Source organism: Quercus lobata, chromosome 6, assembly GCF_001633185.2.
Source record: "Quercus lobata isolate SW786 chromosome 6, ValleyOak3.0 Primary Assembly, whole genome shotgun sequence".
NCBI classification, from domain to species: domain Eukaryota; kingdom Viridiplantae; phylum Streptophyta; class Magnoliopsida; order Fagales; family Fagaceae; genus Quercus; species Quercus lobata.
In genome coordinates, this window is record NC_044909.1 from 28,487,987 (window position 1) to 28,514,362 (window position 26,376).

The 26,376-nt window shown below is 34.7% G+C and overlaps 1 long non-coding RNA gene across 1 annotated transcript in view; it reads right to left on the bottom strand.

Annotated features, from left to right (window-relative positions):
- Positions 1–1,651: 1,651 nt before the first annotated feature.
- LOC115949658 overlaps positions 1,652–26,376 on the bottom strand; it is a 38,325-nt gene continuing 13,600 nt past the window's right edge. The window contains exons 2-3 of the long non-coding RNA XR_004083036.1: positions 2,333–2,438; positions 1,652–2,101 (exon numbers count right to left, since the gene is read on the bottom strand). This is a non-coding gene — a long non-coding RNA (uncharacterized LOC115949658). The remainder of the gene's footprint in view (positions 2,102–2,332; positions 2,439–26,376) is intronic.

The following is a 26,376-nucleotide window of genomic DNA, read 5'->3' on the forward strand; positions in this document are numbered from 1 at the left end:
GCCCATGGCTACTGCAGTTGGTGTTTTCCGATAAGAACAGGAGGCTTCATGGGCCTTTCATATCCTTTATAGTATGGGTACCGTGGTTCTCAACATGTTTCAACTTGGCTCAGTGTTTTTTCCTTTGATCTCACATCTCAGTGGTTAGTTGCCGAAGAATTGTAGCATTTCCTGTGTTCCTCAGTTGTCAATGGCAAGTTCCGTTGCCAGAGTGGTGGATGCCGACAGATTCCAAGTGCCATCCACAACATTGAATGCCAAAGTTAGAAGCAGAACCCCTTGTTTGGATCACAATGCTTGGTTCTCCCTATTCTAGGATAGGAATAGCCCCAAATTGTAAGTCCCACGTTTGTCTTTTTTTTTTTTTTTTTTGGGAAAGGTCCCATGTTTGTCTTTAGCCACTGTTTGGTTTTTTGTTTGATTCAGCCTTCTTATTATTTGTGGGCCCAGTTAATTTATATAAAGTGTTGAGCCCACAATACATTTTTGACCCACATTAAACCAAACCCAAATTGTATGCCTTGTAGGTATGCTCCATCAACCAATTGGTCCAATCTATCAACTCATTTGACCCACCAAGTCCAACCCACTTAGAAAGTTCATAATTCAATTTTAACTACGCTTTCCTATAGTTTTTAATTTTCAAATTTTCTAGAATGTGCTGTATGATGGAAGCAATGATGAGGCGGCCAACCAGGCATAATGATGTGGTGGTCAAGCATATCATCCCACATGGGAAGTTGATGTGGTAGTGTTCCTAAAGTAAGGCTTCTTTAACATGTGATTTAATGTTTTTAGAAATGTCATTATTGTTGTAAAAGTTAATTAAGCATGTGCTTAATTAAATTTAGAGATGGCTATAGCTTGTATTTGGGTTTTAGCATGGGATAAATGAACATGCTGAAATCAGGAAGTTTGTTATGAATGATGGTAAGGCGGTGCCATCGTGAGGTCATTATAACTAACCCATTAGGCTATAAATGTTAAATAGCTAAGCTTTAACCTTATAAAACTCAATAGTATACATTGAATAGGATTTTATCTTTGATCATATTGACGTTGAGATCCCCCCCCCCTCTCTCTCTCTCTCTCTCTAAGCCACTCTCTCTCTCTACTCAAATTCTCTCTCTTTCTTGAAAGCATTAATATTTTTCTTGCATCGCTATTAGATTGTAGCAATGGCCAATGAGTCATAGTAAATGTTAGTCCTTCTCCTAATTGGTTAGAAATTCTGAGTAAGTTTTCTTCATTATTATGAATCCTAGTAAGAGATTGAATTTAATAAACTTTCAGTAGCTTATTTTAAGTTTTGAGGGGGTGATTGCCTTCTCCTTCCTAAGTGTAATTACTTAGGGAATCTTGGTGTGATTTCCTATGGTTCATCTTCTTGTTCTTCTCATTATATTCACTGTTTAACACCAAACAGCCATCCATATTTATTAAAAATCCAATCTTTTATTTACCTAACCTTACCCAAACCCTTAAACATAAAACTATCTCAAGAATTCTTCTAGATCTCATCAAGAATCCTAATTTAGTGATTTTTTTATAAATATAACACATCAAAATTGGTATCAGAGTTTACTAAAGCTTTAGTAAGCTTCATACATATGATACATAGTCCCTGAGGAATACAAAAAGTGTATGTCAATTAGGAATATATAGAACGGTAATCTTTGTACACGTATTAAACGACTGAGAAGAATTTTTGTTTGTGAGCATAGTAGCTGCTGACAAAAATTCTATTTCAATTAGAAATAGGAATAGTAGTCCTTGTACACGTAACAAACTACTGGGAAGAGTTTTTGTCTATGAGAAGTTCAGCTATTGAGAATTTTTTGTTTGTAGTGGGTGGGAAGGTATTTCAACGTGGGGAGTGTTTTAGTTACATGTAGCTTCCCACTGTAAACCCAGGGGTTGGCCAAGTTGGTTGGACTCTTGGTCTCAAATTGCTTGTGCTGGGCTTGATTAGGTGTGCTTCCTAGTTTAAGTCCTGCTACTTGCACTTTGAAAAGAATTTTCTGGACCAGTGCTTTACCCCTTCGTGGGTCCATCCGGTATGAACAGTGATTAGTTTCTGGTTGAAAACCTTGAGGAAACACTGTGGGAAACCAAAAAAAAAAAAAAAAACTTCCCACTGTAACTATCATATGTGCATTACATTTTGATGAAGTAGTGTTTCAACTTTCAACGTGGGGTAGAAGTTACAGCGTGTCACATTCACACTCTTGTTAAAGATATTGTCATAAAAATAAGAAAATCGTACTTGATACTATCCACAAAAACTCACATGAAAGAAAGAAAAATAAATAGCGGGTTTTTGGGGAGTTACCTTCAACTTCAAAGCAAATATTTTCTCCTTCACGGTCACAATCCAACCATAACACCAAATAACCACAGCTGCGAGCTTCTTGACTTAAATGCCTACAAATATGAGCCTTATACCAAGAGAACCGGTCAAAATTATTGCAAAAGAAAGAAAGTCTGCAATATCCAAATCAGCATAGAAATGGAATTACGCTTCAACCCAACAACGATTTCTGACTATAAGTTTGATTTACATGGACAATTATCCAAAAAAAATTACTGGAAGACAATTATATGATACTAGTCTCTGAGCACGCGCTCATACGCATGCTCAAAGGCTCTTCTATTTTTTTGGAAAAAAGTTAATAATTTACATCCATTATAATTTGGAATTACTATGTTTTCCAATCACAAACAAATCTAGGAGTGTGATGAAAAAATTATTTCACCTGCTAATGCATAATACTCATCACACCTCTAGGTTTTTTTGTGATTGGAAAACGTAGTAATTCTAAATTATAATAGATACAAATTACTAATTTTTTTCCAAAACAATAGAAGAGCATCTGAGCACGCCCATGAGCGTGCTCAGAGGCTAGTGTGGATGAAAAATTTGCCATGGTTTAAAATCATGAGACACAATACTTAAAATTGTTGTGGGAATATCCATTACAAAAACTTGTTGTGCGAATGTCCATTACCAAAAAAAAAATTCCAAATACACTCCCCATTTTGATTATGAAAAAGGGAAAAATACTCTATGCAATATATATCTTCCCATTGTAATTGTGATTTATTTTTAGTTTTTTTTTTCACATTATTTTTCCTAAACAGGAAAAGTTTATGAAATTTCATAGCATAGTCCTCACATGAAAACTAACAAAAACAAAACATAACTTTTTTTTTTTTTTAGAAGACAAATATGAAGCCACCATAAAGAATTTCCAAATCCATTCATATGGATATGACTTTAAGCATTTGATACATTATATGAACTTACATTAAGAGGATGGGGCACCTTAAAGAGAAAGAGAGAAAGGGTAATAGATTTCATCGAAAGCAGTAAGCCTGTAACCACATATTTCATATTTACGCAATTTTCTAAACTTCCCTTGCCCTTCTTTTATCCCCTGATCCCCTTCCTCATCTCATATTCCTCCTAAAATGGTGATAGAAACAAATACCAATGCCTTGGTGCAAATCAAACTGACTTATGAATTCCGGGCAAATTGTTTTTCCTACTATGATCATCTAGGGCAGACCTCCCAGCTCCTAAGACAAATAGAAAGAAAAAAAATTAGAGAATTTATAGAAATCAAGGCATTACCTAAAAATGTCAATTAGATTTCATGGAAAAGTAAAATGTAAAATAATAAGTTCAAAGAATGCTAAAAAAAAAATAGATTCGTGAAAAGTAAGTCTTCAACCATAAAATTTCTAAAGCATCAACGTGTAGAAAAAAAAGTTTATGGTTCCATAGCATCCAAAGAAACAATTTTTCTTTAATTGAACAATGACCAAAAGAGAGAATGTTTATTTACTCAATTGGTATCCAGTGAAAATTGTAATGCTCACAAATGCCTCTCCCTTGGGCTTGTTCATATAGATTTACTGCATCATTGAAAATCCATTCTAAATCAAATTGTATATGAACAACAACCAGTTTTCATTTTCAAGTGTATTGCATCATCCTATGAAGCAGGGGATCCCAATTAAATAAGAATTACCAATCGAATAAACATATAGATTTATGTATTTGAAGTGTTACCTATTAATTATTATAAGATCTGGGAGTGAGAGTTGCACTTACTGCATATAATAATAACAGCTGTAGTATTCCCCAAGGAAAGTGACACCACTGCGTATGTTCCCAAAATAAAAGCTGTCATCAATGTTTAGATAGACCAATATGCCAAAGCATGGGCATGTATTGTAATTGTTCAATTAAAGAAAAAGTGTAAGACTTATTTAACTATAGGGTGAAGAACAAATAAGATGCTAAACTTATACGAAATTTTTTATCATGTGTCATTGTCAATGTCAAAATTTTTGGGAACCTACTTAAACAAATTGTAAACACTTCGTTATTGCCAGTGTCAAAATTTTTGGGAACCTACTTTAACAAATTGTAAACACTTCAATTTTCATTTTCAAAAACAAAGGAAGGGGAAAAAAAACCCAAAAATGTATTGTTAGCAAAATTCATTTAAATGCTACTCACTTTGATATGGCTAGCAATATTCTTTAAGGGGTTCAATGTTGAAAGTTGAGGATGGTGCATCTAGGAAGACTCTGCCTGTCTGCCATGGCTACTGCAGTCACGTTATAGTGGAAGGGTTTTGGTGTTGGTTTGTAGTTGTTGCAATGTTGGGAAGGAGATGGAGTGGAAGAAGAAGAGTGAGGAGGTAGTTTTGGTGTGTAGTGTGTGCATAGGAAACGGATGAACTGTATGTGGGTTAGTGGGAGGTTTAGATTTTTGGGATTTGTATGTGTTTATCCCTCTCGGTTTTTTTTTTTTTTTTTTTTTTTTTTTTTTTTTTTTTTTAATAATTTGCACAAAAGATGGGAGTGTTTCTTTTTTTTGGTAGAATTAAAAAAAAAAAAAAAAAAAAGTGGTCGGATGGGGATTTTTAAATTTTTTTTTTTTATATAGTTAAACCTATTTAATTGATGTGATAATTCATAATCTATTTTTCTGTTTAAAAAAAAAAAAAAACAATAAACGTATAGTTGCTTTGAAAAAGTGGATTAGTAAGAGAGTGTTCTTATTCTGTAGGTAATGTTTTAGTGCAAATTAGATATGTATTTTTATAGGACTATCCTTTAGTTTTGCCTCTACTTAAACCTAAGGGTGTAAGGATATTTTGGAAAGGAAAAAAATCTGGTTCAAACAGGAGGAAGCCTCTTAAATAGTAGTATAGACTAGCCTCTGAGCATGCGCGTAAGCGTGTGCTCAGAGGCTCTTCTATTTTTTGGGTAAGGGTTAATTTAGAATATTTATTATAATTTGGGACTACTACATTCTCCAATCAAAAAAAAAAAAAAAAAAAAAAAAAAAAAAAAAAAACCTGGGGTTGTAATGAAAAAATTATTTTACCACACATAATACTCATCACACCTCTAGGTTTTTTTGTGTGTGTGTGTGTGTGTGTGATTGGAGAACGTAGTAATCCTAAATTATAATAAATGTTCTAAATTAACCCTTACCTAAAAAATAGAAGAGCATCTGAGCACGCACGTGAGCGCGTGCTCAGAGGCTAGTATTCTGTAATTATTATCAATTTTTGCCAATTTTATTTATGTAGTAATCAATGTGTTATTGATTAGAAGATGATGCTATAATTTAGTATTAACCATTAGGGGAGGAAAAAAAAAAGATCCATTGAATAAATATTATAAATAATGTATATATTAAAAATGCATAATGAAATTGTAACAATAAAACTACTTACAAAATACATGTGATGACCTTCACAAAAGCTATTATGAAGAAGTTTTTTTTTTTTTTTTTGAGAAAGAAGACTATTATTTTATTGAAAACAGATCAGCCAGGATCAGCAAAGAGTACATCATAAAGGTGTGGTGGAATATCCTCCACCCACACCGACAAACCTCTAACATGTCTAGCATGTTTAGCTAGGTTGTGGGCAACTCTATTACCACTTCTACGAATATGTGAAAAAGCAATACAATTACTGGTAACTAGAGTGGATTTTGCAGACTCGAGAATATGGCCAAATGTTGACAGGGAAGCTTCTGTGTTTCGGAGGGTGTTTATCACAACTTCCGAATCTCCCTCAAGTATAAACTCGGTGATCCCAAGTTCCTGTGCAAAGGTCATCGCTCTCGCAGCAGCCATGGCTTCCACAATAACTGGTGCGAACGGTAACGGTGCTTGTTCAGAAAGTGAGGCAATGGCATTTCCATGGCTGTCGCGGACTACCACACCCAAACCAGCCTTGCCCAACTCCGAAAAAGTGGCCCCTTCAAAGTTTAGTTTAAGACAGTTTTCCGGAGGAGGACGCCACTGGACACTGTGCTGAGAACGTGTGGCTGCTGTGTGGTTTATGAGGGCGCATTGGGACTGTTGGAAAATAGCAAGAGCTTGTGAAGCTTGTTGGAAGATTTGTGCTTTGGGAAGAACACTAGAGTGTGCACGCTTTTGGTTTCGCCGATGCCATATCGTCCACATTACCATAGCCATGAGATCCACGTCCTTTCTTTTTTCGTGAGTCAGGTTGATCAGTTCTTTGATATTTGAAACATTAAACTGTCCCCGATCTTCAAAGCCTGGGATGTTTTGCCAAATCTCATCCAGCATGGGGCATTCCCATATAGCATGAGTTGTTGTTTCGGACTCCCCACCACACTTTTCGCATTTATCTTCGGTTAGGATCTTCCTCCTCAACAGATTGCGCTTAGCTGGTATGGCTTCTTTGCAAGCCCGCCACATGAAGTTCCGCACTTTATTTGGGACATTTAGCCCCCAAATCAACTTCCATACCTCAGTTTGCTGCTGTGTGTTACCTGCAGGAGCACCCAAAGAAGGTGGTTTAGTTAAGAACTTTGAACCTGAGTTTACCGTGTAGTTACCTGAGGGAGTGAAAGGCCAGATGATTTTGTCCTCTACAGGGGTGCGACTCAATGGAATACTAAGAACCAGTGCGGCTTCTTCAGATGACAACAACCCGTGCACTAAATTTGCATCCCATGTTCTTGTACTTGGATTAATTAGATCAGCAACTCTATAGTCTTCAAAACCTGGTACAATATCTGATAGGACTCGTGGATGTTCCTGTGATGGTAACCAGGAATCATTCGAAATACTAATATCCTCTCCACACCCCACCCTCCATCTAGCACCCTTTAATAGGACATCTCTTCCTTTTAGGATACTATGCCAAGCGTGTGATCCAAAGCTAGAATCTTGAGCCTCCCATAAACTACAATTTGGAAAGAACTTCGTTTTAAAGATTCTATAGAATAGAGAATCCTTATTGTGAAGTAATCTCCAAGCTTGCTTAGCTAAGAGAGCATCGTTGAAATTGGCCAAATCCTTGAATCCCATTCCACCTTCTTTTTTAGGAAGACACAGTGTATCCCATTTCACCCAATGGACTTTTCTTCGTTCTCCTTTCTGACCCCACTAGAATCTTCTTATTAGGCTCTCAATTTCTGAACAAAGCCCTATTGGAAGTTTGAAGCAACTCATGGTGTAGGTTGGAATAGCCTGAACAACTGCTTTGATTAATATCTCCCTTCCAGCTTGTGATAGGAGTTTCTCCTTCCAACCCTGCAATTTCTTCCAAACTCGGTCCTTTATGTAATTGAAGCTTGCTTTTTTGTTTCTACCTACCAATGAGGGTAACCCCAGGTATCTTTCATACTGCATAATTTCTGGAACTCCCAAAGCCAACTTGATTTGATTTCTGGTATCATCAGTGGTAGATTTACTGAAAAATATTGTCGTCTTGCTTCGGTTAATCTGTTGTCCTGAGCAACTTCCATACACATCTAGAATGTCTAAAACTTGTTGGCACTCCTCAATGGTGGCTCTGCAAAACAGCAAGCTATCATCTGCAAACAAAAGGTGTGTTAGGCGTGGGCTATTTCTGCAAAGAGAGTAACCCTTAATATATCCTTGGTGAGCAGCTTTATTGATTAATCCATTAAGACCTTCAGTACAAAGTAAGAAAAGGAAAGGAGAGAGAGGGTCTCCCTGTCTGATGCCCCTAGATGGTGTGATCATGCCCTTGGGTTCTCCATTCACCAATATCGAGTATGTCACAGTTTTAACACATAACATCATGAGATTGATCCAGTGCTCTGTGAACCCCATTTTTTCCATGACTGATTGTAGGTAGGACCATTCCACTCTATCATACGCTTTACTCATGTCCAGCTTGATGGCCATATAACCTTCCTTCCCTGTGTATTTCTGCATGCTGTGTAAAGACTCAAAAGCTACCAGAATATTGTCAGAAATAAGGCGGCTTTTTGTAAAAGCACTTTGATTCTCAGTGATAATATTAGGCAAAATTTTCTTAAGTCTATTTGCAAGAACTTTTGAGAAAATTTTATACAAAACATTGCACAAACTGATAGGTCTAAATTCAGAAGCAGATTCAGGATTATTCTTTTTTGGAATGAGGGTGATAAAAGTGTGATTTAGGTGCTCAGGTAAAGTGGCAGAATTAAGATAATGCAACACAGTTTTAGAAATGTCATCACCAATTAAATTCCAATAGTGTTGATAAAAGAGGGGTGGCATACCGTCTGGCCCGGGGGCCTTTAGCGGGGCCATTTGGTTAATGGCTTGCTTTACCTCAAGATGGGTGAACTCGGCTGAGAGCTTGGAGTTCATTTCCTCGGTAATCATGGTTTGAATAGAATCTGTAGCCGAAGAACAATAATGCTGGTTTGTTGAGCTAAAGAGGGTCTGATAGTACTGCACTAGACAGTCCGCTATACTTTCATTGTCCTCAACCACACGGCCATTGGAATCCTTCAGCTTCCGGATTAAATTTTTCCTCTTTCTTTGTGAAGCGTGGCTATGAAAGTATTTTGAGTTTCTATCTCCAAATTTTGCCCACATGACTTTTGATCTCTGGAACCAAAGTCTGTTTTCCTTATCCACCAGTTCAGCTATCTCTTTCTTCAAATCTCGGACTTGATGGTTATTTCCGGATCTCATAGCTACTTTTTCAGCCTCTTTTAATTCCTTTCTTTTTCGGCTCAACACCATTCTAACATTGCCAAAACAGTTCCTGTTCCATATTCTTAACTCTTTGCCACATTTGTCTATTTTACGAATTACATGATCATGAGCACCTTCGTCTTCCCTAGACAGCCACACCGCTTCTACAATATCTGAACACCCTCGATCCGAGAGCCACATTTCTTCAAACCTGAATGGTTTTGAGAAAGTCGGGATGTCTAAACCATCCAAGGTGATCCACAAAGGAGAATGATCAGAGGAGTCTGAATGCAAGTGGTGTATTTTTGTGCCCGAAAATTTCATGAACCAATCATGGTTGGATAACCCTCGGTCCAGTCTCTCCCATAGTGAGTGTCCATCAGCAAAATGCTTTCTCCATGTGAATTGCTCTCCCACATACCCAAGGTCAAGAAATCCGCACTCATCAATGACATCCCTGAAAAGTTGCATCTGAGCTTGACTTCTGTTATTGCCTCCCATTTTTTCTGAGTGTCTTACGATTTCATTAAAGTCTCCAGCACAAAGCCAAGGAAGGTCATGTTTATTATTGAGTAAGCGAAGTTTGTTCCAAGCTTCAATCCTTTTATGTGTGGCCGGCTCACCATAGAAACCTGTGAATCTCCATGCTTCATCACTTCCTTTATTGATTATTGAATCTATGTGATATTTAGAAAAAGAATCCACATGAACATCAAAGGAATTTTTCCAATACAGAGCCAGTCCCCCACCACCTCTAGGATTTCTATCCACATAAAACAAATTATCGAACTTAATATTCCTTTGAATTTCTTTTAGCCTAGCTTCATCCGCCCATGTTTCGGCTAAAAACACGACGGAGGGATCTTTAGCCCGAATCAATACTTCAAGCTCCTTCCCTGTACGCAGGTTCCCAAGCCCGCGACAGTTCCATACTAAGAGACTCATTGTGCTTGGCGGGGCTGCTGAGCAGCCTCCACCATTAGATTTTGTTGACTGTCTTCCTTCGAAACCTGTAGTTTTTTGGCAGGTAACTCAGAAAAATACTCCATTACTTCTTCTCTGCTTCTTTTTGTATCCGTGGGTCCATGTGGTGTGTCAGTCTCCATATTGGTTTCTCGTGCCAACCTTTTCCACGTGCGTAGAGTTCTATTTGATGGAGTAGGAGATGTTGGGTTCTCTATCACGTGGGCTGCTTGCTCCTGACTTACTGCATGTTGTGCTGGCGGTGAGGGAGTTGCTTGCTTCCCATTTTTAGCTAAGACTTGAGAGGTGTCAGTTGTCCTAGGATCCACGTGCTCCTCCTTTTTGTCATACTTTCCAATAGCCAAATCTAATTCCTGAATCTGCGCTTCAAAATCAGAGTGATTAGTATGGAAAGAAATTAAATCCGGATTGGAATCAATTACCTTTAATGTCGGGTTGCTAATATCTTGGTGTATTTGCGTGGTTTGCTCCCCTGCATCTTGAATTTCCATAATTGTCACACGCTCCAGGTCCGCTCCAGCCACCTCACCGGAGTTAGCTCGTTCCAGATTTTCTCTGCTTGTCTTAGCCACTGTCGCAAATGGCTTCTCTGTGGTTGCAGGTTGAGAATTTTTCGTAGCGCCTCCCAGACCATCGCCCAAGCCAGCAACCACAATGAATGGAGTTCTTCCTGGGTTATATGGTGCAGCTCTTAGCCATGGTCCATATTCATAAGGTTCTATGTTTGCTGAATCCTTCCTTGCTAACCAGGTCTCGCAATCTTTTCCATCATGAGAAATCATACCACACCAATAACAGAAATTGGGTAGTTTCTCATATTTAAAAGAAACCCAGATTTCTTCCTCTGCATCCAGTGTAATCCGTCGACCCCGGCAGAGAGGCTTTGAGATATCAATTTCTACATAGACACGTAGAAACTCCCCTCCCACCAACTCGCTGAGATTCTCACACGGAGATACCTGTCCAAGTGTTTCTCCCAACTCAATTGCCGTCTTAGAGTCCAGTAAACGCATCGGCAAACCATGTATTTGCACCCAAAATTTCAGTTTGGTGAACCTCAAGTACCTTGACGGTATAGACCCATCAAATCTCTGTAACAAGACAGCATGTTTATCAAACGTCCATGGTTCATTAGCAAGGACCCGTTCTGCATCAGATTTGAGTTCAAATACGAACAAGAGTAGATGGTCGCCCGCTTCGCGCACCTTAAAGTCCTTTTTGGCTCTCCACAGAGGTTTAAACGTGCGGCCTATTGCTTCCACATTAAGGGCTCTCTTGGTAAGGAACTTGGCAGCCAAAACATACTCCTTGCTTCGTAAGTTTTTGGATTTCGACAGACTAAGCTTCACGTCTTCCTCGTCTGTCAGTGAAAGTTTCTTCCAGTCGTAAAGTATATCTTCCATGAATGCAAAGCTATGTTGAAAGGATATAATGGAGAAGAATAGACCACAAGTACCGGGACAAAGATCAAAGAAAACCCTACAGCTAGAAAGGATTAGCAGAGGGGGAGGTTTATCATTCCAGGGAAGATAACGGCGTTCTACGTTCTAGTCTCTCTAGAGAGAAACTAGGGCGAGAAAAAAAGTTTTTTTCAAATGGAATTGAATTGAATGTGGGAAATTGAAATATTTACATAAGGTAAAGCTGTAAAATAATTCACTACATCTAAAACGTGGAATAGGTGAGCATACTCATAACATAAGCCAAGATAAGCATACGCATAACATAAGCCAAGGTAAGCATGATTCATACAACATCAATAAAAGAGAATGATTTAATAATTAAGATTTATTTGTGTCAGCTACTTACTACACATTCTAAAGGGTTCATAATTCTTGAGTTGATAGATAGATAATACTGGCACAATTAAAAGGAGTATTAGGAAAGCTATGGTTTTTATTTTTATTTTCTATTTTTAAATTTTATATCAGGAAGAAGGGGTCTTTAAATCACCAAGATTGAAAATGGAAACAACAGTGCGGAGAGACGAAGAAATCTAGGCGGGTATTGTTTAATTTTTGTGTAATTGTTTGTTCAATTCGTTTGTGTCACACAATTAAATTACCCTTTGGAATATAGAAGCAATTATCTATCTTTAAATTGGAAGTGAACTTGAAATAGGATGTTATATGTGTAGTTGATTATGCTGTTAACATAGATGCATCCGTTTTTTAGTTTTTGGTGTGTTGTTGTTTTATTTGTGGCAGTTATCAAGTTATATTTAATCTTAAAATGTAGTGTTTGTTGAGGGCCAAAATTTTACAAGAAAGCCCATTCCATGAAAAGTAAGGAAAGATCATGGGTCTTAACAAAAGAATGCCAAATTCATGAAGTTAAGAAGGACCATGAAGGCCCAAAGTCCTAAAAAGAAGGAAAAAGAAAGAAATAATAAAGAAAAAAGAAGAGGATCTAGGGCAAGACCAAAAGACATGCGGCAAGGATCTCGGGTAAGACCAGAGGACATGCAGCAAGGATCTCGGCCAGGCCAGAGGATATGCAGCAAGAAGAATCAACATCAAGGCTTTATGTATGTTCAGATTTCCAACAAAAAGGTCATTAAAAATCCAGCAAAATCCAGTGAAAGAACTGGGCTGAGATATCCAGAGGCTGCTAGAGGCTCGGGATCCTCGAGACGTGTAGCACAGCTAAAGTGGGATTGAGACAGCTCAAAAGGGGTATCATGAAATACAAGAAACGAAAAACAGATATGTCATTCTCAAGCACCTAGTGGTGCAACAAAGAACTAGAGAGGTTGGAGAGTGACAATTCATGAACAAAAGGCTGGTACCTCGGGGAACCCAAAATGAAGAACTATAAGGAGAAATGGTTGGGAAAACCTTTAACCTAGCAGAAATGGATTCTGTTCACCTGGGAAAAATGACAGCAAAGAAAGACAACCAAAAACTGAGTTTGAAAAGTAAGAAACCTTGAAAGAAGAGAGATTGAAAGTTAGCTGCCCAAGGACGCCCCGGAATGGAAAGTCAGCAAGTGACTTTTAGAGAAACAGCACTAAAAGATGAAAACTATCAGAAACAGGGAAAGAACCAGCCATTAAAGTGGCTGACATAACAGTTGCTTTGGGACCCAGGGAGCCAAGAGGGGAGAATCAGTGGTATTTGAACCTTAGAATGACATTATAAAAGGGGAAGACAGTCAACATTGAAAGGGAGATTTAGCAATAGGAAATCAGAACAAGAATCGTTGAGAAAACTCTGTCAAAAACTCAAAGAAAGTAGAAAACAACACCTGGTATCTTAGAAACAGCCACTATAGAACATACTTGGATTCAAAAGGATTCAAATTTTGCAAGTCTTAGAGGCTTAGATAGCCATCTAAGTCTGTAATTTTTAAGCTTATTTGGACCTTGTAACACTTTCTAGTGAGCACATTGTAATCCACAATTAAGAAAAATAATGAAATATCTCATATTGATTTAAGGATCTCTAATAATTATTTCGCGTATTTATTTATTACATTGTCTTCCTTTACTGTTTCTTGCTGCTCAATACATATATTCTTGCTTGTTAGTTTTTCTTTTTACTCAACCAAAAGCTGAGTCTTTTTACAGGGGTCCTCACTTCAACTTAGGCCTTGGACACACTTAACCTCCAAAAAAACATATGCCAAAACATGCACACATCAGATATTACTCTCTCTCACAAAAATCCTTCTCACCTAACTATCTTGGAAGGCAAAGACACTTGGACTTGAGTTCCAAATTCCACAAGTCTCGTGCAAAGGCACTTAGTCTGTGAGAATTGGGGTCAGGATCCTCGTGACTGAATCATTCTCATGAAATTCATTTACATATATGTATATGTATTAAAATGTATATCCTAATCTAAGAAACTACTAATTATTTGAAGATATGTGTATTGTATAGTGTGTTTTTTATGCAGGATCTATAGAGGTAAAGGGAAAGGACAAAACTCTATTGCATAATAAGCATGGAGAAAGATCATATAGTTCAGAGAATCAGTATTCTGGGTTCTTACAAGCCTAGTACATCTCGGGATCCCACGATAGTACGCCTGGGATCCTACGACAATACGCTTGGGGTTCCAAGTGAAGGAACTCTTTTAAATGTTTATATAATAAAAGATAAGTCTTAAATATTCTATTTCAATCTCTTTCTCATTGTGAATATTATGAATACTTATTTTACTTATTTTGTAAGAGTAAAGGGTCATTTTATGACACTAAAACACTTATAATGGTATTTTTTATTACTTAGGAGGAATCGCATTTTCGTCTTGAGGAGCTTTATATGACTTGCGCACAACTTGGTTTCTAATTAGCCCAATTTAGCTGCGGTGAACCAAGCCCAGTCCACCAAAACAAGTAAAGGGCCCAAGATCCTTATTTCTACATGGGCCTGTGTGTTAAGAAAAAAAAGCACCCTCGCAATGTTTTAATCCTAAAATTTAGCCTTGAACTACACATCCATAACAAAAACTAAAAAAAAAGCTTATATTTAAAATTTAGCAACTACCATTTTTTTTTGTAAATTTTTTCCTTTTACTGTAAAAGGCTCAGATATTTGTTGTTTTAGTTTTTTATTTTTTTATTTTTATTTTTATAATTTTGGTGGTGTTGTTGTTGACCTTACTTGATTCTATTCCTGTCATTTAAATTGCATTAGTTAGTTGTGTGCTATTTTTTTCATGGCTTCTTTATGTTAGATTGGTCAAAAAGGTGACATTGGCCATTGGTATGTAGCCTTACGTTTAAGTCCACAAATTTAAGTGTATGCTCTTATTCCTATTGTCATGTTTATCAGATACACATCTACTATGTCGTTGGTGCTGGCAATGGCAAGCATGGGAGTTATCATGGCTTCAGGTTACTAGAGTGGCATAAATATCTTAGCATTAGCCATCAAAAGTGTGTTGAACTTGGGGATTTAAGAATTAAGAATTGTAACTCTTTTAGGGGACTGAATATCTTATCTGTGTCATAGATGCTTGATTATTTCATTGAGTCATTCATGTAATTATACTATTAATTTTTTTAACTTGCTAGCGGACATGTTGATTATTAGCTTTGCGCATTCAAATTTGTATTGTTGAGTTTTCAAACATTATTATTATGTAAACGCAAAGTAACATTGTTTTATAGAAACTTGTGCGCTTGCTGTGAAGCTTTGAATTGCTTGATTTTGATTTAACCTTGGAGTGTTTATAATCTTCAATATATTTTATTCTAATGCTGCTTTTGGAAATGCATAGAAAATGCTTGTGAAATTGTATGTTATAAATTTTGAAGTGATGTTAAACTATTTATATGCATGTTGTGCAGTCGTAAGGGTGATTTGTCAGATTGAAAAATGCACCATGCCTCTACTGGACCCATGGAACGACAAGTCAAGGAGTTCTTTCGTTGGATTGTGCCCTGCCAAACCCAAACTATCACAATCCCACCTACACCATATCTGATTAATAATTGTTTTCAATTCCAATGTTAAAACCAAAACATTTTTGCTATTGTATAGCCATAACATTGTTTTTGCATTTTATTGTTGCTATTGTATAATCGAATCACTTAGCAAGTTGTTGCATCTTTATGTTTTTTTTATTAATTTTGGAAGTTAAAAAAATGTATTTTAGTCATTTTTTTTTTTTTTAATTTAAGGTTTTATGAGTATTTCTGTTATTTTGAGGTTTAAGGGATAGTTTGATAATTTTGCAGTCACTTTATATGTTAATGAGGGAATTTTGGTCATATTCAAGGCCTTGTGGTATTTTTCTTTTTCATTTCATAGATTTTAGGACTATTTTTGAACATCTGTAATTTCCATGGTATTTTTGTAAATTTTAAGATTTGTGCTTATTTTGGGATGATTCATTGTTAAAATTTTAATTATTACTAAAAAAATCAAATATTAGAATGTTTGGTTCTTAGTTTCTTTATATTTAGTTCCCAAAGAATCGCATCATATATAAAGTGTTTTTGGCAAGCATGTAAGCACATATTGAAAGTTTATGAGTGATTTCATCAAAGCCCATTGCACTCAAAAGTTGTGCGAGATCATGAATCATTTTCTTTATCATCTTTATTTAATTTCTTGTGCTTGCTTAAGGACATTTTTTTTTTTGAAATAGAATGACGAAACATATTTTGAACCATTTGCCCTTAAAGCTCATTATAGAAAAATAAATAATCCCTACGAATTAGTCTTTGACTCTCTCTACGCTTCTATCTCTTTGGTCTCTACGCTTCTTCTCTTTGTAAGCTTCTTCTCTTCCAAAGCCACGACTACTAAACAAAACCCTAAGCAAGACCCACAAAAGAAGAAACAAAGTATTTCAATTATGGTTGCTCTCAGCTTTGGCGATGGAGAGGATTTTATGTCAAGTTCTTCAGTTTTTCTTTTTAGTCGGATGTGATGTTAGTATTGCTTAATATGATAACGGAACCGTCAAATGTGAGTCAAATGTGAGAAAAAAGATGAGGGAGCCATCAAATGCAGGGCCGGCCCTTCCACTAGGCGAACTAGGCAATTGCCTAAGGCCCCAACTGGAAGGGAGGCCCCAAAATTTTAGAAAATAAGGGGTAGCCGGGGAAAAAAAATTTGGTTTCAGATTAATATAAAAAAATCCGGCACATTCTTTGGACCAAAAAACAAAATTTCTGTTATACCCAGTTAAACATTGGTAGCACCAAAAAAAAAAATTGGTCTAAATAAAATTAATTGTCTCAAAATTAACATCATTATATTCTAGATAAACCAAAATTCAACAAAATAAACTACAAATTCGGTCTAAGAAATTAACCACGAAACAATCAATAACCAAAACAAATAAAAAACCTTAAATCCCTAAAATTTTTACCATCTCTTTCTCATTCTTGCTCTCCGCTTCTCTCATTCTTTCTCTTCACTGTTGCTGGGCCTGGCTGCCTAGCTCAAGCTTCCTTTCCTCCGATCTAATCTAAATCATCCGACTGCCTGGCTTAAGCAGTCAAGCTTCCTTTCCTCCGCCGACTGCCCTTTTTTTTTTTTCGCTGCTGCCGTCAGTGCCGTGCTACGTTTTGATTCTAGCTGGGTAATGGGTTTTGACTTTTGAGCTTCAAGTATAACTAATAAGGCTTGCTTCCTATTCTACTTTAGATTTGTTAAGAGGGCTGGGTCATGTTTTATGGTTTTTGTGGGTCAGTGGGTACAGGGTGGGTCTTGGCAGGTTTTTTTTTTTTTTGTTAAGCCTGTGTTTTTTTTTTTCTTTTTTTTTTTCTTTTTTTGGTTATAGGTGTAAATGTAATAGGATTTGTTTTATGTTTTTTATGGGTGGGTCTTGGCAGGTTATTGGCTGGGCTGGGCTTGTTTTTGACTTTTTGTTATGGCTATGATTATTTATTTTTTTATATTTTAATCTTGTGTTTATATATATATATTTTAGTTATTGGTAATATAATGAATAAATATTTATTTATGCAGGTTGAGATTGTTTAAAACTTGTTATTATTCGGTGAAATTACAACAATATTTTTTATATAAATCAGGTTCTCTTTCTCATTTACTCTACGCTTGAAAGTTATTTTTTATTTTAGTTTTTATAAATATATTGTTTGATTAGAAATGTCTACTAGAAAGTATGCATTTGGATATGAAAAACTTAAAAAAAGAAACAAAGAAGAAAAATTAATTGAGTCTCAAAAAGGATCGATGGATAAATTTTTTATTAGTAATAAACAAAATATAACAAAAAATTTAGATGAAAGTATCAAAAATGAACAAGAATTTGAATACAAAAAGTATCGATTGAAAATGAGATGTTAGAAGAATTTGAATACAAAAATTTAATTAGTCAATTTGCATTTCAAAAGGTAAGAAAAATAGATTTTAAATAAAACATATTATAATATAAAAATATTATGTAAATATTAATTTAATTAATACATAAGTATAAAAAAAACCTCATTTTAGTTCTCGCCTTAGGCCCCAAAATGTCTAGGGCCAACCTTGATCAAATGTGGTAAAAGTATAGTCACAGGTGTTGTTGATACTACTAATATGACGATGGAATTGTCAAATGTAAAGGAAAAAAAAAAAAGGATGCCACCGAATGTGAAAAAGAATAAGGGTATTTTGGTCATTTTCTATGTTTCAAGGTGTGGGGATCATTCGGTCGATAGGCCCATAGGATTCAGAATTGGTTGAGGATTGTTGGGCCAGTGGCCCATCCGAGGTCGTGCACCCGTCCGAGGACGCCATCCTCCTCGGCAGTATGCGTCCGAGGACGATCGCGTCCGAAGACGATCAGGACGTGGTATCACCACGATCAGACCTCAGAAGTAGGTCATCTCAAGGGGTAGAGTAGCCGACTAAAGATGAAAGAGATAAGGCCAACAAATATCTAAAACTATAGCTGCCTCCGCATTAATGACCTCTCAACCAACTCTCTGGCCGCATTAATGTGGAGGTGATACCTGAGCAGCAGGAAAGCAGCCTTACAGCTGCCCATAGGAAGTTCCAGGAGGCGCCAGATGGGACAGAAAGAAATCCCCTGGGCACAATCTACACGTGTTCGGTGAAGATGGATCGCGCAGGGGAGTATATAAACTAAAAGAGGAACATGGAGAAGGGGATCGAGAAAAAAAGGAGAACACACATAAAACTGAAGAGAAAAAAGGAAGAAGAGAAGGAGAGAGAGTAACACTAGGGATTTAAGAAAAGACGTTGATTATACCAACAAAAGAGAAGGAAAACATGGTATGGGCTTGAAAGAAAATTTTGGAGGTAGATACCACCGTTAATCTAGCTCTTTACACCCACGCTCTACAAATCATATTGTCTGGGCCTTTTACGTACGAACCCAATACTGTTTAGGTTCGTCACCAAATCGTGTCCTTACACAAGGTATTTTTGGTCATTTTTTAGATTTCAAGGTCATTTCGGTCATTTTTTATTTATTTATGTTTTAAGGGTATTTTGATAATTTTTTAGGTTCTAAGGGTATTCCAGTCTTTTTAGAGGGTTTTATGGGTATTTCAGTCATTTTTTAGGTTTCGAGGGTATTTTGGTCATTTTTTAGGTTTCAAGTGCATTACGAAAATATTATGTTACATTAAGCTGTAATATTACGTTATTATAATCTCAATATAATAATACAACATTAAGTTGATTATGAAGGTGATGAAATTTAGATGATGTGATATATTTTGTAATTTTAAAATTAGTAATATTAGAAAAAATAAAATACACCAAAAACCTCAATGTTAAATCATTGTAATGTGAATTACATCAAAGACACATCATAGCGAACCAAATGCTCCCTAAGGGTATTTCAGATACTTTTTACATTACAAGGTCATTTAAGTAATTTTTTAGGTTTCAGGTGTTTTACAGTCATTTTTTAGAATCTAAGGGTATTTAAGTCACTTTTTAAATTATATGGTTATTTCAATTATTTTTTAGGTTTTAGGATCGTTTATATCTTTTTTTAAGTTCTAAGGGTATTTCAGTAATTTTTTAGGTTTACAGGGTATTTCGATCATTTTTTAGGTTCTAGGGTTATTTCAGTCATTTTATAGGTTCTAAGGGTATTTCAATCATTTTTTTATGTTTTAAGAGTATTTCAGTCATTTTTTAAGTTTTAAGGGTATCTAGAAAATGATATTGGTACTACTTCATGTGAAAATGGAATCATCAAATGTAAGAAAAAAAATAAAGGAACCACCAAATGTGATAAAAGTACTGTCAAATGTGATGTTAGAACAGCATAGTGTGAAGATGGAATCGTCAAATGTGAGAGAAAATAAGGGAACCACTAAATATGACAAAAGAACTGTCATATGTGATGTTGGTATTGTGCAATGTGAGACTGGTACCATAAAATGTGAGAAAAAAAAATAAGGGAATCATTGAATGTGACAAAAGAATGTGATGTTCAAACTGTACAATGTGAGGATAAAATCGTTAAATGTGAGAAAAAATAAGGGAATCACTAAATATGACAAACGAACTGTCATATGTGATGTTGATACTATGCAATGTGAGGCTGGTACCATAAAATGTGAAGAAAAAAAAAAAGAACTTTTGAATGTGACAAAAGTACAGTCACATGTGATGTTAGAACTGCGTTTTGTAAGACTGGTACCATAAAATGTGAGAAAAAAAATAAGAGAACCATCGAATATGACAAAAGTACAATTACATGTGATGTTGATACTGTGCAATATGAGGATAGTACCATAAAATGTGAGAAAAAAATAAGGGAACTACCGAATGTGACAAAAATACAGTCACATGTGATGTTGGTACTGCGCAATGTGTGGATGGTACTATCAAATGTGAGAAAAAAATAACGGAACCACCAAATGTGGCAAAATACAATCACATGTGATGTTGGTAATGCGCAATGTGTGAATGGTACCATCAAATGTGAGAAAAAAATAATGGAACCACCAAATGTGGCAAAATACAATCACATGTGATGTTGGTACTGCAAAATATGAGGATGGTACCATCAAATGTGAGAAAAAAAAATAAAAAAGCCATCGAATGTGACAAAAGTACAGTTACATGTGATGTTAGTACTACGAAATGTGAGGATAATATCATCAAATATGAAAAAAAAAAATAAGGGAACCACTGAATGTGACAAAAGTATAAACACATGTAATGTTAGTACTACACAATATGAGGATAGTACCACCAAATGTGAGGAAAAATAAAATAAAAGAACCACTGAATGTGACAAAAGTATAGTCACATGTGATGTTGGTAATATACAATGTGAAGATGGTACCATCAAATGTGAGAAAAAAAAAACAATTGAAAGAAACAAAAGTACAGTAACATGTGATGTTGGTATTATGCAATGTGAGGATAGTACCATCGAATGTGAGAAAAAATAAGGGAACCAGGGAATGTAACAAAAGTATAATCACATGTGATGTTAGTACTACACAATGTGAGGATAGTACCATCAAATGTGAGGAAAAAAAATAAAAAAACCACCGAATGTGACAAAAGTACAGTTACATGTGATTTTGATAATGCATAATGTGAGGGTGGTACCATCAAATGTGAGAAAAAATAAAGGAACCATCAAATGTGACAAAAGTACAATCACAAATGATGTTAGTACTACACAATGTGAAGATGGTACCATCAAATGTGATGTTTTGGTAACTTGATATAGCAGGTTGCCCACTAGTAGGTACCGTACCTGAAAAAAAAGGGAGGGCATTGTAGAATTACTCGAACAAAAAATACCACGCTTCAATAATTTTTTTTATTAAAATTTCAATAGCAAAATTCGGTACTTGAATTTAAGAGAAGTTTGTAGTAGTTAGTGACCACTGTTACTGGGCTGTTAGTAATATTTAGTAGGAAGTTATTGTGAGGAACAAGTGGAGAGTTTTCTTGATGGAGTATTTTTTTTTTTTTTTTTTAAACCAAATTAACGTGCAGGAGAGGAAAAAAAAAGATCTTGCAAAAAAGAATTTTTTTTTTAATGATAGGATAAGGATAATAATTAAAAAAAAAGGGATAAGAGTAAGGGGTTTTTCCCCCACAAAAAGAACTAAGGCTTTTTCTAAAAGGCAACTTAACGTGTAGGAGAGGAAGAAAAAAAAAAAAAGGAGATCCTGCAAAAGAGATTTTTTTTTTTTAAAAGAAGAAGAAGAAGAAGAAAAGGATGGTACCATCAAATAAAATGTCTTGGTAACCTAATATAGCAGGTTGCCTACTAGTGGGGACTGTACCCCCCAAAAAAAGGGAGGGTATTGTAGAATTACCCGAACAAAAAATATTACGCTTCAATTATTTTTTTATTAAAATTTCAATAGCAAAATTCGGTGCTTGAGTTTAGGAGAAGTTTGTTGTAGTTAGTGACCACTATTACTGGGTTGTTAGTAATATTTAGCAGGAAGTTATTTTAAGGAACACGTGGAGAGTTTTACTGATGGAGTTTTGTTTGGATAAGGATAAGCAAAAAAAAAAAAAAGTAAGAGTTTTTCTTTTCTTCTTTTTTTTTAAAAAAAAAAAAAAACGATATCAACGTGAAGAAGAGGAAAAAAAAAGATGTCGCAAAAAAGAAATTTTTTTTTTTAATGATGGGATAAGGATAATAATTATAAAAAAAAAAGGGATAAGAGTAACGGGTTTTTCCCCCATAAAAAGAAGTAAGTCTTTTTTTAAAAAGCAACTTAATGTGTATGAGAGGGAAAAAAAAAAAATCCTACAAAGAATTTTAAAAAAAAAAAAAAAAAGATAAAAAGAAGAAGAAGAGGATGGTACCATCAAATGCGATGTTTTGGTAACCTGACATGGCAGGTTGCCTACCAGTGGGTACCGTACCCTAAAAAAAAGGGAACGTATTGTAGAATTACCCGAACAAAGAATACCACACTTCAATTATTTTTTTATTAAAATTTAGAAAACAAAATCCGGTGCTTGAATTTAGGAGAAGTTTATTGTAGTTAGTGACCACTGTTACTGGGCTATTAGTAATATTTAGTAGGAAGTTATTGTAAGGAACACGTGGAGAGTTTTCCTGGTAGAGTTTTTTTGGATAAAGATAAGCAAAAAAAAAAAAGGAAGATTTTTTTTTTTTTTAATTTACAGTTAAATTTTATTTTTTTTTAAACCAAATTAACATCAAGGAGAGGAAAAAAGAAATCTTGTAAAAAAGAATTTTTTTTAATGATGGGATAAGTATAATAATTATAAAAAAAGGGGCATAAGAGTAAGGAGTTTTTCCCCCCGTAAAAAGAAGTAAGGCCTTTTTCAAAAAGCAACATAACGTGTAAGGGAGGGAAAAAAAGAGGAGATCCTGCAAAAGATATTTTTTTTATTTTTTATTTTTTAAAAAAAGAAAAGAAGAAGAAGAAGAGGATGGTACCAACAAATGTGATGTTTTGGAAATCTGATATAGCAGATTGCCTATTAGTGGGTACCGCACCCCCAAAAAAAAGGGAGGGTACCGTAGAATTACCCGAATAAAAAATACTATGTTTCAATTATTTTTTTTATTAAAATTTCAATAGCAAAATTCGGTGCTCGAATTTAGGAGAAGTTTGTTGTAGTTAGTGACCACTGTTACTGGGTTGTTAGTAATATTTAGTAGGAAGTTATTGTAAGGAACATGTGGAGAGTTTCCCTGATGGAGTTTTTTTTGGATAAGGATAAGCAACAAAAAAAAAGTAAGAGTTATTCATTTTTTTTTTTAGAACGAAATTAACGTGAAGGTGAGGAAAAAAAAGATGTTGCAAAATTTTATTTTTTTTAATGATGGGATAAGGATAATAATTATAAAAAAAAGGGATAAGAGTAAGAGGTTTTTCCCCCATAAAAAGAAGTAAGGCTTTTTTAAAAAGCAACATAATGTGTAGAAGAGGGAAAAAAAGAGGACATCTTGCAAAAGAGAATTAAAAAAAAAAAAAAAAGAACAAGAGGATGGTACCATCAAATGTGATGTTTTGGTAACCTGATATAGCAGGTTGCCTACTAGTGGGTACTGTACCCCCAAAAACAAAGGAGGGTATTGTAGAATTACCCGAACAAAAAATACCACGCTTCAATTTTTTTTTTTAATTAAAATTTCAATAGCAAAATTCGGTGCTTGAATTTAGGAGAAGTTTGTTGTAGTTGGTGACCACTATTAAGTAATATTTAGTAGGAAGTTATTGTAAGGAACACGTGAAGAGTTTTCCTGATAGAGTTTGTTTTTTGGATTAGGATAAGCAAAAAAAAAAAAGGAAGAGTTTTTCTTTTCTTTATTTTTTTTAAACGAAATTAATGTGATGGAGAGGAAAAAAAAAAAGATGTTGCAAAAAAGAATTATTTTTAATGATGGGATAAGGATAATAATTATAAAAAAAGGGATAAGAGTAAGGGGTTTTTCCCCCATCAAAAGAACTAAGGCTTTTTCTAAAAAGCAACTTAACGTTTAGGAGAGGAATAAAAAGGAGGAAATCCTGCAAAAGAGATTTTTTAAAAAAAAAAAGAAAAAAAGAAGAAGAAGAGGATGGTACCATCAAATGTGATGTCTTTGTAATCTGATATAGCAGGTAAGAAAAAAAAAAAAGTAAGAGTTTTTATTTTCTTCACATTTAAAAAAAAAAAAAATTAATGTGAAGGAGAGGAAGAAAAAGATGTTGCAAAAAATAATTTTTTTTAATGATGGGATAACGAAAATAATTATAAAAAAAAGGGAAAGAGTAACGAGTTTTTCCCCCATAAAAAGAAGTAAGTATTTTTTTAAAAAGCAACTTAACGTGTAGCAGAGGGAAAAAAAAAAGGAGATCCTACAAAAGGGTTTTTTTTTAAAGAAAAAAGAAAAAAAGAAGAAGAAGAGGATGATACCATCAAATGCAATGTTTTGGTAAACTGATATAGCAGGTTGCCTACCAGTGGGTACCGTACCTAAAAAAAAAAAAGGGAAGGTACTGTAGAATTACCCGAACAAAAAATACCACACTTCAATTATTTTTTTATTAAAATTTAAAAAATGAAATTGGGTGCCTGAATTTAGGAGAAGTTTGTTGTAGTTAGTGACCACTATTACTGGGCTGTTAGTAATATTTAGTAGAAAGTTATTGTAAGGAACACGCGGAGAGTTTTCCTGGTAGAGTTTTTTTTGGATATGGAAAAGCAAAAAACAAAGTAAGAGTTTTTTTTTTTTTTTTTTTTTTCATTTTAATTTTATTTTTATCTTTTTAAAACCAAATTAACATGAAGGAGAGGAAAAAAAAAGATCTTGTAAAAAAGAATTATTTTTAATGATGGGATAAGGATAATAATTATAAAAAAAGGGGGATAAGAGTAAGGGGTTTTTCCCCGGTAAAAAGAAGTAAGGCCTTTTTTAAAAAGCAACTTAACGTGTAGGGGAGGGAAAAAAAGAGGAGATCCTGCAAAAGAGAGTTTTTTTTTTTTTTTTAAAAGAAGAAGAAGAAGAGAAGAAGAAGAAGAAGAGGTACCAACAAATGTGATGTTTTGGAAACTTGATATAGCAGATTGCCTATTAGTGAGTACCACACCCCAAAAAAAAATGGAGGGTACCGTAGAATTACCCGAATAAAAAATACCATGTTTCAATTATTTTTTTTATTAAAATTTCAATAGCAAAATTCGGTTCTTGAATTTAGGAGAAGTTTGTTGTAGTTAGTAACCACTGCTACTGGATTGTTACTAATATTTAGTAGGAAGTTATTGTAAGGAACATGTGGAGAGTTTTCCTGATAGCCTTTTTTTTGGATAAGGATAAGCAAAAAAAAAAAAAGTAATATTTATTCATTTATTTTTTTAGAACGAAATTAACGTGAAGGAGAGGAAAAAAAAAGATGCTGCAAAAATGAATTTTTTTTAATGATGGGATAAGGATAATAATTATAAAAAAAAAAAAAAGGGATAAGAGTAAGGGGTTTTGCCCCCATAACAAGAGGTAAGGCTTTTTTTAAAAAGCAACTTAACGTGTAGAAGAGAGAAAAAAAGAGGACATCCTACAAAAGAGAATTTAAAAAAAGAAAAAGAAAAAAAGAACAAGAGGATGGTACCATCAAATGTGATGTTTTGGTAACCTGATGTAGTAGGTTGCCTACTAGTGGGTACTGCACCCTCAAAAAAAAGGGAGGGTATTGTGGAATTACCCGAACAAAAAATACCACGTTTCAATTCTTTTTTTATTAAAATTTCAATAGCAAAATTCAGTGCATGAATTTAGGAGAAGTTTGTTGTAGTTGGTGATCACTATTACTGGGCAGTTAGTAATATTTAGTAGGAAGTTATTGTAAGGAACACGTGGAGAGTTTTCTTGATGGAGTTTTTTTTTTTTTGGATAAGGATAAACCAATAAAAAAAAAGTAAGAGTTTTTCTTTTCTTTGTTTTTTTAAACGAAATTAACGTGATAGAGAGGAAAAAAAAAAGATGTTGCAAAAAAGAATTTTTTTTAATGATGGGATAAGGCTAATAATTATAAAAAAAAAGGGATAAGAGTAAGGGGTTTTTCCCCCATAAAGAAAAAAAGAAGATCCCGCAAAAGAGATTTTTTTTTAAAAAAAAAAAAAAAAAGAAAAAAAGAAGAAGAAGAGGATGGTACCATCAAATGTGATGTTTTGGTAACCTGATATAGCAGGTTGCTAACTAGTGGGTACCGTACCCCAAAAAAAATGGAGGGTACCGTTGAATTACCCGAACAAAAAATACCACGCTTCAATTATTTTTGTATTAAAATTTAAATAGCAAAATTCGGTACTTGAATTTAGTAGAAGTTTGTGGTAGTTAGTGACCACTGTTACTAGGCTGTTAGTAATATTTAGTAGGAAGTTATTGTAAGGAACACGTGGAGAGTTTTCGTAATAGAGTTTTTTCTGGATAAGGATAAGATTAAAAATTAAAAAAAAGTAAGAGTTATTTTATTTTATTTTGTTTTTATTTTTTTAAAAA